General features: G+C 46.4%; 2 non-coding genes across 2 annotated transcripts; both read right to left on the reverse strand.

The window, feature by feature from the left end:
- Positions 1 to 2,021: 2,021 nt before the first annotated feature.
- On the reverse strand, positions 2,022 to 2,106 carry LOC124668915. The gene has a single exon (XR_006991980.1). It is a non-coding gene; the product is annotated as a small nucleolar RNA SNOR75 (small nucleolar RNA).
- A 307-nt stretch (positions 2,107 to 2,413) lies between these two features.
- On the reverse strand, positions 2,414 to 2,497 carry LOC124668911. Its single transcript, XR_006991978.1, has one exon. It is a non-coding gene; the product is annotated as a small nucleolar RNA SNOR75 (small nucleolar RNA).
- Positions 2,498 to 13,135: the final 10,638 nt, after the last annotated feature.

Genomic DNA, 13,135 nt, shown 5'->3' on the forward strand with positions numbered 1-13,135 from the left:
CTCCTGCTACATGCACCCAATCCTCCATGGCCACATCCAGGAAGCATCAGGTCAGCTAGATAGTACCCTAAAACATCTACTAGATGCCATTTGTACAACACAAAAGATTCGGCCAATTTATCTTGCTTGATTTTGATTAAGCAAATAAAACAGACCGAGGCAAAATTTAATAAATAAGAATGCCACCTTCTTGGAAATCCCTCGAGACATAACTTCAGAGAAAATAGGCAATAGGCTGAGTACACACATTACATGAGAAGATTTGCCACTACCATAAGCAAAGTAACATATAGAGAAACTGTTCTCACATGTGCCGCAACTGTAGCAAGGGGAAGATATCTGGTTATTGCTTATGCTCAACACCACAAGAGAAATCATTCCTAAGGTCTTCTATTAGCACTTCCAGGTTGTTATGAGCCAATATGAGCTTCTGAAGCTCCACTTCCTAAAATCAAGCAATGCTTAGTAAAATTGGAAGTACAAAGGAAACCAAGCCCCATGCATCAAGCAGCAAGACCAAATGCCAAATAAATACAATAAAGGAACCACCTAACAACTAGCACATCATATTAACAATCTGTCAAAAGATCATCAAGTCCCTGATCGTTGGCTCGACGGCTGGAGCACAAAATAGCCAAAATCTTATGAGGTTGAGGAATAATAAAAAGCAAGCACAACAGGGTCTGTAACAAGTGGAATGTTATTGTTACTTTGAGGCGACGACCCTGGATCAAATTGATCTACCATTTGTTAGTACTACTTTCTAAGGTTCCTAGCACCAAGGCCGAGAGCCGGTAGAAAGAGACTAACAGAGACTGTTCATTTTTGTTTTACATAAAACAAACAACCATGAGCAGCCAGGGGAGTCCGGGGACTCGAACCCTAGTGGGTTGGGCGCGCACATGTTGCCACTACTAACTGGTTGAAGACCAGTTCTCGCTTATGTGCATCTTGTTGAACACACCTTGAAGAACCTTGTACTTCTCAATCATACCATTCTCTGACTTGGCATAGCAATTTACCTCCATAACCTGCAAAATTGAGTAATTGCTAATATTTTGTGTAGGACCTAATCCAAGAACCAAGAAGCAGAGCAGGACAAGTACCAGGCCAGAACCAAGAACCGGAGGATGTCGAGTCAGACTCACCAGAACTTGGCAGCCGCTTGGGGAAGGGGAAGCTGAACAGAGCAGCACGAGCCAGAGAAGGAGCTAGAAGGCGAGCTAGGAGGCTGAGAGGGACGACGAGCTGGACAGCGAGTGGGGCGATGAACTGAAGTATAGAACTGCAAAATGACAGTTGGTTGGCTGCACCATATGAACTCAACATCAATCAATCAAAACAACTATGCACAAGCAAGTAAATGGGATAAAAAGATGCTTTCCGCTTTTCAAATTAGCTCCATTCAATTACCATCTAACATGAACTTGTTGTTCTCAAGAATCAGATGCCTAAATTTCTACTGCGATGAACCAGAAAAGGTGAATGAGAAATGTCACAAAAAGAAGAAATGAGCGAGAAATCATATTTTTGGTTAGACCATCAGGTCAATGGATCATATTGAGTTCCATGTTAACAACAGAAACATATTGTCTTACTGTATAATCAAAAGAGGTTGCCAGCTCTGATATGGATTCAGGCTAACGAAATCTAAGCACTAAAAACATTACACAAGCAGTAAGGGGGGGGTAAATCAAGATCAGGACCAACAACAGGGTGGCATATGAACTGCTACCCACCTACTCTGACAAGCAAATCATATCAGAATGCTAAATGGACAACGAGCAAAAAAAACAAGACGTGGCCTGAATCTGCTGCCCACATTATATACGTAAAAAAGTACTAACCACACTATGAAATGAATCATTTCTTTAAGACAAAGTACATATGTTGTCGATTTCACATTCAAAATGAATAGGATAATTATATCTTCAAATAGAACTATACTAATAGTTGTTTTCCTCATTACAAAAACAATACAACTATACACAACCAGGTAAGGAAAAATAGCACAGTGAAGATTATGCAGCCAAATTCCTCGATTTACCACATGGAGTAATAGAATGGATTACATCAGACTCACCGGCATATGTATTCATCATCACAGAGAAGATATAACAACAATATCAAGTTGTCAACTACTTAGCAAATGCAACAAGTGAAGAAAATCCACCCTTATGTAAAACAAACAAGCACAACTTTTAGGTAAAACAGCATAAGACAAAAGAAAAAAGCGTATATAAACAGGTATTCTCTCAAAAAATGCATAGTGTCCACATGGTGTAATACAATGGACTACATCGGACTCGCCGAGCCACCATCTGTGTTCATCGTCGCAGATTACAACTAGCATATCAATTAATCAATTATTTTGAAAACAAGATGCCAAGACTACAACAAAAACTAATTGGTATTCTCTCAGTCAAATGCTTCAATTGTCCATACGGTTAAATAGAATGGAAATCGGACTCATCATCTGTGTATATCATCATAGAGAACCAAAAAAATCAACTATTAGAGTTACACGAGCGGTCAAGCTAATCAACTCCATCAAACACACAACACTATATCTGTGTAGCATAAGCAATAGCATCACATGGCACAACAGTCGAGGATGTAAGTGGCAGCGGCATCTAATGGGACCACATACGCCGCCCGCGAAAAAATCAATCAAACGGACTATACGGACGTCAGCCAAAGTTACATGGCGTATATGGCGGAGCGACCAACACCTGCGGCGCCAGCGGCTGCCCGCACACAATACGCAGCCTGCACTCGGCAGCTGCCGCAGTTTACTCCTTCAAACGCAAACAGCTCAGCAAGAGAGCGCCAGACTGAATTTTTCTATTGGCTGCTTGCTTCTCGCTTAACAGCCGCAGCGAGACATCAGCCTTGATTGGCCTCTTGCGTGCGTGCTTCTCGCCGTGGTAGGAGCAACTCTAGCAGATCCTATAAAACAGGTCAAACTCGTAATTTTTTCGGTAGCTTTATAATTTGCTTTGGTTTAAGCCACTGATCAAATATCATATACACGGCCCGGCCTGTAAACATTTAACGGGGTCTGTAAAATCATCGAATTTACGGATTGAAACGGCGAGTACGGGTTGAAACCCTACTTCCCCTCCGCCGCAGCCGCGCCCACACTCCGGCGACAAATTCCGCTGCATCTGCCACACCACCGCACCCACCCCAGCCCCTAGATGCCACGTAGCAGGAGTTCCGGCATGGGGGTCGCCGTATTGGGGGCGGAACCGCCCTATTGCTCGTGAGATGCCAGTCTTCAGAAGAACGAAATGGGTGCGCTCCAACGCCATGCGGAAGCGCAGCGCACGATGTTAGACTAAATGGGGCCATGTGCCGCCAGGGGGCGTCGCGAGCTGCCAGTCTTTAGCAGAGCGAAATGGGTGCGCTCCTAGGCCACGCAAAAGCGTAGCGCACGATGCTAGACCAAATGGGCCCTCGTGCCGCCATGGGAGCTCACCCCGTACGCCATTTCTGGCGAGAGATCGTCCTCATCCGGTCGCCGCCGCCGCTCTCCCTTACCATCGGAGGACAAGGCGACCTCGAACGAGGAGGTGGAGCCCGCGTAGCGGTTCCAGGGCGATGACTACGTCAGTAGCAACGAGGAGGAGGCGGCCGCAATCGAGGGGGCCCACATCATCAGTGAGGCGGGGTCCGCTATCGTCCGCCAGGTACGCGCCTTCCAGGCTGCCCAGAAGGAGGCCACCGTCCGCCGCGTCAAGATCGAGCGCCTCATCCTCGGCGACAGCTAGAGCTCGCCGTCCGTCGCCATCGCGCCTACAGCCCCGGTGAGGTATCGCGGGGCCGATTTTTGGTAAAAATAGGTCAGCGGTCACGTACAATTAGGATTTTATCGGGCTGCTTTTGTAAAATCTATGATGTATATAGTTGAATTGCACGGACGAACTCAAACTCCCGATGAACTCGCAGTTTAATTCTCCCGCGAAATTTGATTTCAAATTTATCTTTTCGTTTTTACAGGATCTAATCTGTGCAAGCTGGAAACACGAACCAAACTGAGTTTCCGATGTCTTGCCTTGTACTCGTGATTTTACAGTCGTGATTTAAAGGATCTGAGTTGCTCTAACACACAACATACATGCTTGACCGTAACGCAGCGGCCGGCTCCGATCGAACGAGAGACGACTGCAGATTTTGATTTAATGATTCGTACTACTACTACCCGCAAAAACAAAAAAGATTTGATGATACGTACGTGCGGTGCGGGCAGCTCTAGATAGGAAACAAAGGTTGCGCGTCTGCTTTTGCCTTGGCGCAACAAAAAGCATATTAGTGTTTCGCCTTGCGGCTTTCGCGGCCCCAATGAGTCGCAGGAAATCAAGAAACTAAATAAATGGCTGCCACAAAATCCGCAAAATTAGTATATGGCTGAAGCGGCATATATATGCCAATTGTCCAGCGGACGGACCATTTACATCCTGAACAACAGTGTTCTCTCAGATAAATGATTCATGTCGTCCCAACTGTTTAGTGGAATGGATTGTATCAAACATCTAATCTGTATAATTAAAAAAAAGGACCACTAGTCCTAGGAGCAGACTTCATCTACATCAAGGTTCTCACCAGCTCAACCCAACTACCATCTACATAGGCGTATGCTTCAGCCTGCAATATGTATAATACCACTCACAAATGCATGGGAAAAAATTAGGCACAACATCAGCAAGAAGCAGACCTGACTTTCATGTTGATGTGTTTGATCCCAGCATCGTCATTGCTGGCGGAGGAGAGTAGTAGCAGGTCGGCCTCCTTTCATGCCTCGTCCTTCTCCTGGATGACTGTAACTATTGCTCCAGGTTGACGTCTGCACTAGAAGGAGCTCAAGGAGGCTGGCGCTGCAGACCGAGGTCCATGGTGGCGCTGCCAAGCTCCGTGTTGTCCTTCTTCGACACCCTGGGTCCAAATCACCCTAGAAAAATCAGCAATCCACCAACACAAGAACCAATGCACACTGGATCGGAGCTAGAACTTACTGCCGACCGGAAAGGCAGCGTCTTTTTCCCTCTTAGTGTGCCCTTGATGATATCAAGGAATCCTTCCAGTCGCCAAACAACACTATGCCGATGCAGCTTCTTTGTTGAAGCCGTGCCAGCAGCCAGAGCGACACCGAGGCAGATTCCCAGGTTTTGGTACGAACCAGACAGGCACCAGGAGTCGCGCCCACGGATAGCTGCAATGTTAGTGAGCAAACCTTAGTGAAAACAGATACAAAAACAACTAGTCAGTATGACGAAACAAAATAGAAGCTTGCAAGCACTATAGCCGTCCAAATTGTTTGTCTGGAATAGCAAGAATAGATGCAGGAGAGAGAGAGAGAGCTCACTAGGCAACAACTGGATGGGGAGGTGAGTGCAGCAGCATGTGGGGGACGTCACAACAGCAGCAACTCAGGGAGATGTCCAGAGAAGACGCTGTTAGCACTCCAGCCATTGCCGCCAGCTGCTAGGGTGCATTGCCATTGTCGTGTCGCTTGGAACATGGCAGAGTACAGCGGACGGGGGTATATCTTCCTTCCATGTGAAGGACAATGTTCAAAACTAGTAAGATAATGGACTGCCGAGCAAAAATGCAGTTTTTCTTGACCAATACTTTAGCAACCTGCATATTTATCCATACAAGAAACTTTAGTATCTAAATTCAGTACATCAGCAGTTAAAATTCACACATGCTACAACAGCTAATACTTCATCGAGAAGCTACACGTACTAGTTGTGTGTCTTACTACCATCCAAGATCATTGATATAGTATTTGATAATCAAACAGTTCTGAACGATCATAGCAGAACTTTAAGGCGACGGTGTACATTATCATTTGAACAGCTATCTATTGAACATGATTTCAGGTAACTAACTTGAGCTGTCCGTCGAATAGAAACTTAAGTAAATGGAAAACATGCAGGTAACTAGTCGGAGTTTTAACACTTGTAAACATTCATCTACAAAGGTAAGAGATAAACATTTGGCCGATTTACTGCATAAAGAACATTACATTTTCAAGATCAAATAAGTATTTCGTTTCACAATTTATTAGAGTTTTATGTTGTGCCCATAAGGAGTGCAATGAAGGAGTAATCTACACAATCACAATTCCATTAATGTAACACTAACAGTTGCAAGCATCTCCAGAAAACTCTAAAGAAAGAGGGATTAACACCCAATGTCCAGAAAAAAGAGCAAAGGATAGAAGGGGAGATGCAACCTCACAGTTGGGGCTCGCCAGCGGCCAGGCTCGGGGTTTGCGTCGATGGTAGGACCTCGTGGCGGCATGAGGGTTCCGGCGAGCAGCCAAGTGCAGATGCGTCTAAGTAAGGGGCCACGGGGTAGCAAAGTGCAGACGGCAGGGTCCTCTCAGTGGGACATCATTAGCACCTCTTGTTGAACAGATGCCACCAAAGCTCTTCCTTGCTGGTGTTGGGAAATCAGATGTCATTTCAGTAAGTAGAAATACAGGATAACATTGAATGGCCGCAATCAATTCGCACAACCAAAAATTGACTTGAAAAATATTAGCTAGGTATGTCAATATAGACCCCGCAACAACAGTAGAGAGAAACATGTTTAACTGATAAAGCCGTATATTGGACTGCTTTGCTACTAGAACTATAGTCATTCATCACAATGAATGCATGTTGGTTCATAATCGAGCAAAAGATACTCCGTTTCTCCCAATTGAAAAGTTAAAGAACAGTCTAAGTGTTTGAGAGAACAATTTCTCAAATAGTAAATGATTTCTTCTGTACCAATAAGAACTCAATTAGCGCCAAAAGATGGGAACGCTCAAATGTTTCAGGAGGAAATGCATATCCTTTGAGGCCAATTGCAAGAGCTTTATCATACCAGCGGTACACTAGAGTGCGAGAAATAAATATTCTGGTCACCTATACAATTGAAGTGGTGTACCAAATTATTATGGTACAAAGTAAATCAGTGTATTATTAGAAACGCCACAGCAGTAGGAGCGAGTAACATCTGTTATTTAGATCAAGCGACAAGAGAGCGATATTATTTAAACACCATGTGCAGTATAGTAGAGACCACATCAAGGTATATAACCAGAAACCAGAAAGTGCAAAAGTTATGCGCATCGGCTAACTGTGGCTCACTAACCAGCAGATCCCAAGTTGAACCAATAGATGCAACACTGGCCAAGGAGTGCTCTCACCCTCTTACGCAAGATACTTGACCTGAATGGGTAAATTTATAATTAAAACATGTCTTATAATATTATATATAAATAATATATAACAAGAAGCTTGCACTAACAGTGAATAGTGGAGCCCTCGGATACCTTTGATAAGGTGATTTACAACTTCGCGAATATCTTTTGTCCATCTACCATTTTTAAAGCAATCGAACTGCAAGAGAAAAACACAAAGTGTCAGGTAAAGTTTGCGAGCAGAACATTTCCAGACTCCGAATGTCAGTAAAACTCCCTTAGGTGCAGAAGGTGCAGGTCATAAATGGACTACATTAGCACGAGATTAAACTTGGCACTTGAATGCCAAAGAGACATCCTTATTTTTCGGCAAGACGCCAAGCATTCCCACATTCCAAAGGTAGAACTAGGTAAATATTAGAACCACGATGACAATCTAATCAAAAGATGGCATTTTTCCGGCATCAGGACCCTAGCTATGCAAACAATAACTCTAGAACGACATGGCCACGACTCGAAGCAGTGCTGGAGCGCACCTGAGACGGGGATGGCGATCTCGCTGCGCGCGGCAAGGGCCGACCAGCGGCGCATCCGAGGCCGGGGACGAGGTCAGGGGAAGGAGCAGTAGCTCCTTGTCCTTGTCTGCAAGAACGGGCATGGGCATGAGCAAGATGATAATAAAATCCGGGGTTTGGACGAGGAGGGGAGATGGGATCAAGAGCTTACAATTTGAGGCGGCTGAGCTGGGTCCACTTTCTCCCTCTGCCGCTGCTTGCTCCGTCGCCCACGGCTAGTGCATCGAGGCAGGGAGGGAGGCGGTGATGGGGGCGAACTAAGAGGGCAACCAGGCCCAGCCTTTCGTTGCTCCGGACGGCGGTGTCGGTGAGGGCGAACGCCTCTACGGAATGGAGGATGCCCGCTGCGAGGTTTTTGGTGGGTGGGATGGCCGGCGGGGGAGCAGCGCTGAGCGGCGGCTGTGGCAGAAAGGGGATTGAGGAGGAAGAGGAGATGACGCGATAGACAGAAGGAGGACGGGCGCTCTGCTGCGTTAATTCTCCCATATCTTGTTTCTCCCAAGTACTACTACTACTACTAGTAGAGTACTACTACGTATATTAATTATCTCGCTGTTTAGGAAGCAACATGACCAAGAGGAATTACTGACCACTAACCTTCCACAACAGCACGCGCGTGCACTCCCCTTCTGACTTTTCATGCGCGTGCACTGATGGAGATGCTCCCGTGTAATTTATTGTTAGAGAAAAATAAAGAGGTGGCGCTAGATTCTACAAAGGTGTTAATGAAAAGGAGAGAGGATTAGATGTAGGGTCTACTAGTGCTATACCTCTCTCCATAAAAAATGTCGTTCTACAATCACCAATTATGTAGTATTAAGCATAAAGATACACTCGAGTTTATCTAAAATTGAATGTATGTATACACTTTTTTTTTTGTATAGATACATCCAAATTCGGACAAACTTCGACATCCTTTTGCGGACGGAAAGGAGTAGTAGATTTTCTAGGGTTTTCCTTTTTGTTGTTGTTTGCCGCTATGCCAGGAGGTGGCTCGAGGATTTCTAGCCCGAGATCTTCAGCCGGCGGCACCCTTTCTTCCTCGATACGAAGCTCCGGCGGAAGTAGTCGAAGACGTTGATGAGTCATGTTGCCATATCCTCTGCAAACGAAGGGGCTTCTTCCCTTGGTGCTGCTTTGCTACTTCTTCTCCTACTGGCCGATAGTGGTGGTGAGGGGAAGGGGAGGAGAAGCGAGGGTGTTGAAGGATCTGCAAGGCAGTGGGGGTCTGCCTCTATTCCGACGTACCGGTACGGCATCGCGGCTTCCAAGGAGGAAGACGCGAGAGTTTCCTCCTTCGTTGAGCTTCTTCTCTAATAAGTGCCTCCACTCTCTTCGTCACTAGTAGGAAAACCCTTATAGGCAAAGCTTAGTTCTGTGGCGCACCAAATTAAATGCGCCACAGAAAGTTTTTTTGTGGCGCACGAGGAAGAATGCGCCACAAAAATAAGCTATTTTTGTGGCGCACTACCGTGCCGTGCGCCACGGAAATTATGTGGGGCCCACATCCTGCCACCACCAATAATTAGTGTAGGTATTTACGTGGCGCACATGACTTGCTGCGCCACGAAATAAGTGTTTACGTGGCGCACCTGCTCCGGTGCGCCACGAAGTAGTTGATTCCGTGGCGCACTCGTGCTTGTGCGCCCACGAAGTAGTTGATTACGTGGCGCACTTGTGCTCGGTGCGCCACGTAAATAGCGCCCTCTATAACCACCCGTACCCCCTCCCCCCGCCCGTACTTCTTCCTCCTCCACCCCTCTTCCTCTCCCTCGCGCGCCGCCGCCCGTACTTCTTCCTCCTCCACCCCTCTTCCTCTCCCTCGCGCGCCGCCGCCGTACTTCCTCGTCCACCCCTCTTCCTCTCCCTCGCGCGCCGCTGCTTTCCATGGTGAGCGTGGGCTGTCGTCGTCGCCGCCGCCGCCTCCTTCCTCCGCGAGGGCCGCATGCCGCCACGCTCCACCCATCCCCGCCACCAGCGGCACAAGCCGGCCGCGGCGTGGAGGAGGAGGGCGGCCGCCGCATGGAGGAGGAGGGGCCGGCTCCGCGTCAAGGAGGAGGAGCCGCCGCCCTCGCCATCATCGTCGACCTCCTCGTCCACCCCTACCCGGCCCCTCCCTCTTCCTCTAGCCGGCCGCTCCTCCAACGAGCATCGTCGGTGAGCTCCACCTCTCCCCTCCCTCCCTCTTCCTCTCCCGTGCGGGCACAAAGTGCTCGACGAAATTACTTTGTCGGATTGAGTGATATGGCTCATCTGCTTGTTTGCTCTCCAAATTACCAAGTGATATGGCTACTTGCTTGTTTGCTCTCCAAATTACTTTGTCGGATTTAAATGTCCTCTGGATCATTTGCAATAGTCCGGTGCACTTGTTAATTATGCATTTCATTTATCCGGTTAGTTTAACTTGATTGATTAGATAAATGAGATGAACTGCTGAGCAATAATGATCTCATGGATGGATCTGGATGTAGCTAGAGGGTTGCCAATCATTGATTGGGTACCCTAGCTCATGCTTGAGCCCTATTGGGTTATGATGCGATGGCTTAGTGAATGTTCCTATGGGTTTGAGGTAGCCACTGACAGCCTTTATGTTGTCCAAGGGTGGCTCCCCTTTATTGTGGCTCGTTGTTGTGACTCTCTCATGCTATCTCGGTTGATCCATGACTAGATTACCGGTAGCTTTTGCTCGTTGAAAACAAAATAGACATTTAAATGTCTATATTCGATGGTATAACTAGTCTGTGTGGTGCTAGGTGAGTTTGGATGGCTAGTTAGGGATTAATCCATGTTGGATTTCTCTGGTAGTGTCACCATGCTGACATACCAATGTTCCCTTGGTGATTTCCTTCGGCTGATCTTCGGTTTGCTTCCACCAAATGGCTTAGTAGCCGGATGATGATACAAGCTGGGTATTCTACCCATTTTGGCCTGGCAAGCATGTGGTGACTCAACGGCCTGTGTGTGCTTGTTGGGCATGCACACTGCCCAGTGAGCTGTTTGGCTGTGTGTGTGTGTGTAGCCTGGCTTGGGACTTGGGTTGACTCCAATATTAAAAATGTCTCCCAAATATGGAGACAAACATTTTAACATTACCCCAATGATCTTCAAATGTTTTGCATGCTCTGTTAGGCCTTAATTGATGCCTTATGATCCAAATTACTATATTATTGGATTGAGTGATATGGCTACTTGCTTGTTTGCTCTCCAAATTACCAAGTGATGAATATATAATCCCTTTGGAGCATCTGCCCCATGCTATATATGTGTATTTGACCATGCTTATGATGGATTTCTTTTAAGGACTCTAGCTAGATTAGAGGGGAAAAAGTTGCTGCTTTGTTGCCTATGATAATGGATCATAAAATGTTTCCCTTTGTCCCCTGGTTGCCTCCTTAATTGATGCCTTATGATCCAAATTACTATATTATTGGATTGAGTGATATGGCTACTGCTTGTTTGCTCTCCAAATTACCAAGTGATGAATATATAATCCCTTTGGAGCATCTGCCCCATGCTATATATGTGTATTTGACCATGCTTATGATGGATTTCTTTTAAGGACTCTAGCTAGATTAGAGGGGAAAAAGTTGTTGCTTTGTTGCCTATGATAATGGATCATCAAATGTTTCCCTTTGTCCCTGGTTGCCTCCTTAATTGATGCCTTATGATCCAAATGACCCAAGTCCCTTGCATGATCCCATTTGTCCCTAATGTTGCTTAAGATGAATAAATTCCCTCTAATCACCATTTGGAGATCAAGACTAGTTCTTGATTTCCATTAGCTAGACTCCAATATTAAAAATGTCTCCCAAATATGGAGACAAACATTTTAACATTACCCCAAGTGATTTACTTGTCGATGATTAGATGGTTGGTCGATCACTCGTACACTCGGGGGTGGAGCAAGTGAGGCTTGGTGTGATGGCACAAATATCAATATCTTGTGCATCCTACCCGGCCTCACTTACTCCATCTCTGGATGTTAATATTTGTTTCGACCAACAAAGTATGAGGCATTCCATTTAGTTGATACCACTTGGCTCTTTCTTCCATTTTAGTGCCGATGATTAGAATGTTCGGTCAATCTGTACACTCCGGGTGTCGCTAGTGAGCCTGGTGTGATGGCACAAATATCAATCTCTTGTGCATCCTACCGGCCTCACTAACGCCATCCCGGGATGTTCATATTTGTTTCGACCAACAAAGTATGAGGCATTCCATTTAGTTCATACTAGCTACTTCTTAATTGCATTGGCCTTTCTTCCATTTTAGTGCCGATGATTAGAATGTTTGGTCACCTATACGCCGCAATATACTTTGTAGACGAGCCCCCTTTCCCGGCCGCCGTTCCGTGAACGAGTCCTTGATGAGACAACAACGCCGACATGCCTCTCCGGCGCAGCACCACTTTTCTTCTCTCGCCGTCCGGTACGTGAACGAGTCCTTAATGCCAAGACGGTGCCGGCCTCCCTAGCATCATGCCGACCCCTGTTGTCGCGCTTCGGGCCGTGTCGATCATGCGCCCTGCACTCTTCGCCTTCTTGTCCGGTGAACTAATAGACTAATCGTTGGAATAAGGAAGCCGATGACGGCCGATCGCAATTTAATCTTGCGACCGGCTGTCATCGGTTTCCTTATTCCAACGATCAGCCTATTGGTTCACCGGCAAGAAGGCGAACGAGTGCGAGGCGCGGGACACACGGCTTGAAGCGCGGCAACACGGCCCGGCATAATGCTCGGGCAGGCCGGCACGGTCTTTGCATCAAGGACTCGTTCACCGGACAGCGAGGGACTGGCGTGGTTCTGCGCCGGAGATGCGGATCGGCGTTGTTGTGTCGTCAAGCACCCGTTGACGGAACGCCGACCGGGGAAAGGGGGCCCTTCGCAAAGTATTTGTGTTGACCAACAATGTATGAGGCACATATTCTATTTTGTCATTCCATTTGCTTTGAGATTTTCAAAATGCCGATGATTAAAATGTTTGGTCACCGTACACTTGGGGGTGGCGTAAGTGAGCCTGGTAAGATAGCACAAATATCAATCTCTTGTGCATCCTACCTGGCCTCGCTTACCCCATCCCTAAATGTTAATATTTGTGTTGACCAACAATGTATGAGGCACTTATTCCATTTTGTCATTCCATTTGCTTTGAGATTTTCAAAATGCCGATGATTAAAATGTTTGGTCACCGTACACTTGGGGGTGGCGTAAGTGAGCTCTGGTAAGATAGCACAAATATCAATCTCTTGTGCATCGGACTTGGTCTCACCGACGCCATCTCTAAATGTTAATATTTGTGTTGACCAACAATGTATGAGGCACTTATTCCATTTTGTCATTCCATTTGCTTTGACATTTTCAA

The sequence above is a fragment of the Lolium rigidum genome, chromosome 6 (genome assembly GCF_022539505.1).
Source record: "Lolium rigidum isolate FL_2022 chromosome 6, APGP_CSIRO_Lrig_0.1, whole genome shotgun sequence".
In the NCBI taxonomy this organism is placed as follows: domain Eukaryota; kingdom Viridiplantae; phylum Streptophyta; class Magnoliopsida; order Poales; family Poaceae; genus Lolium; species Lolium rigidum.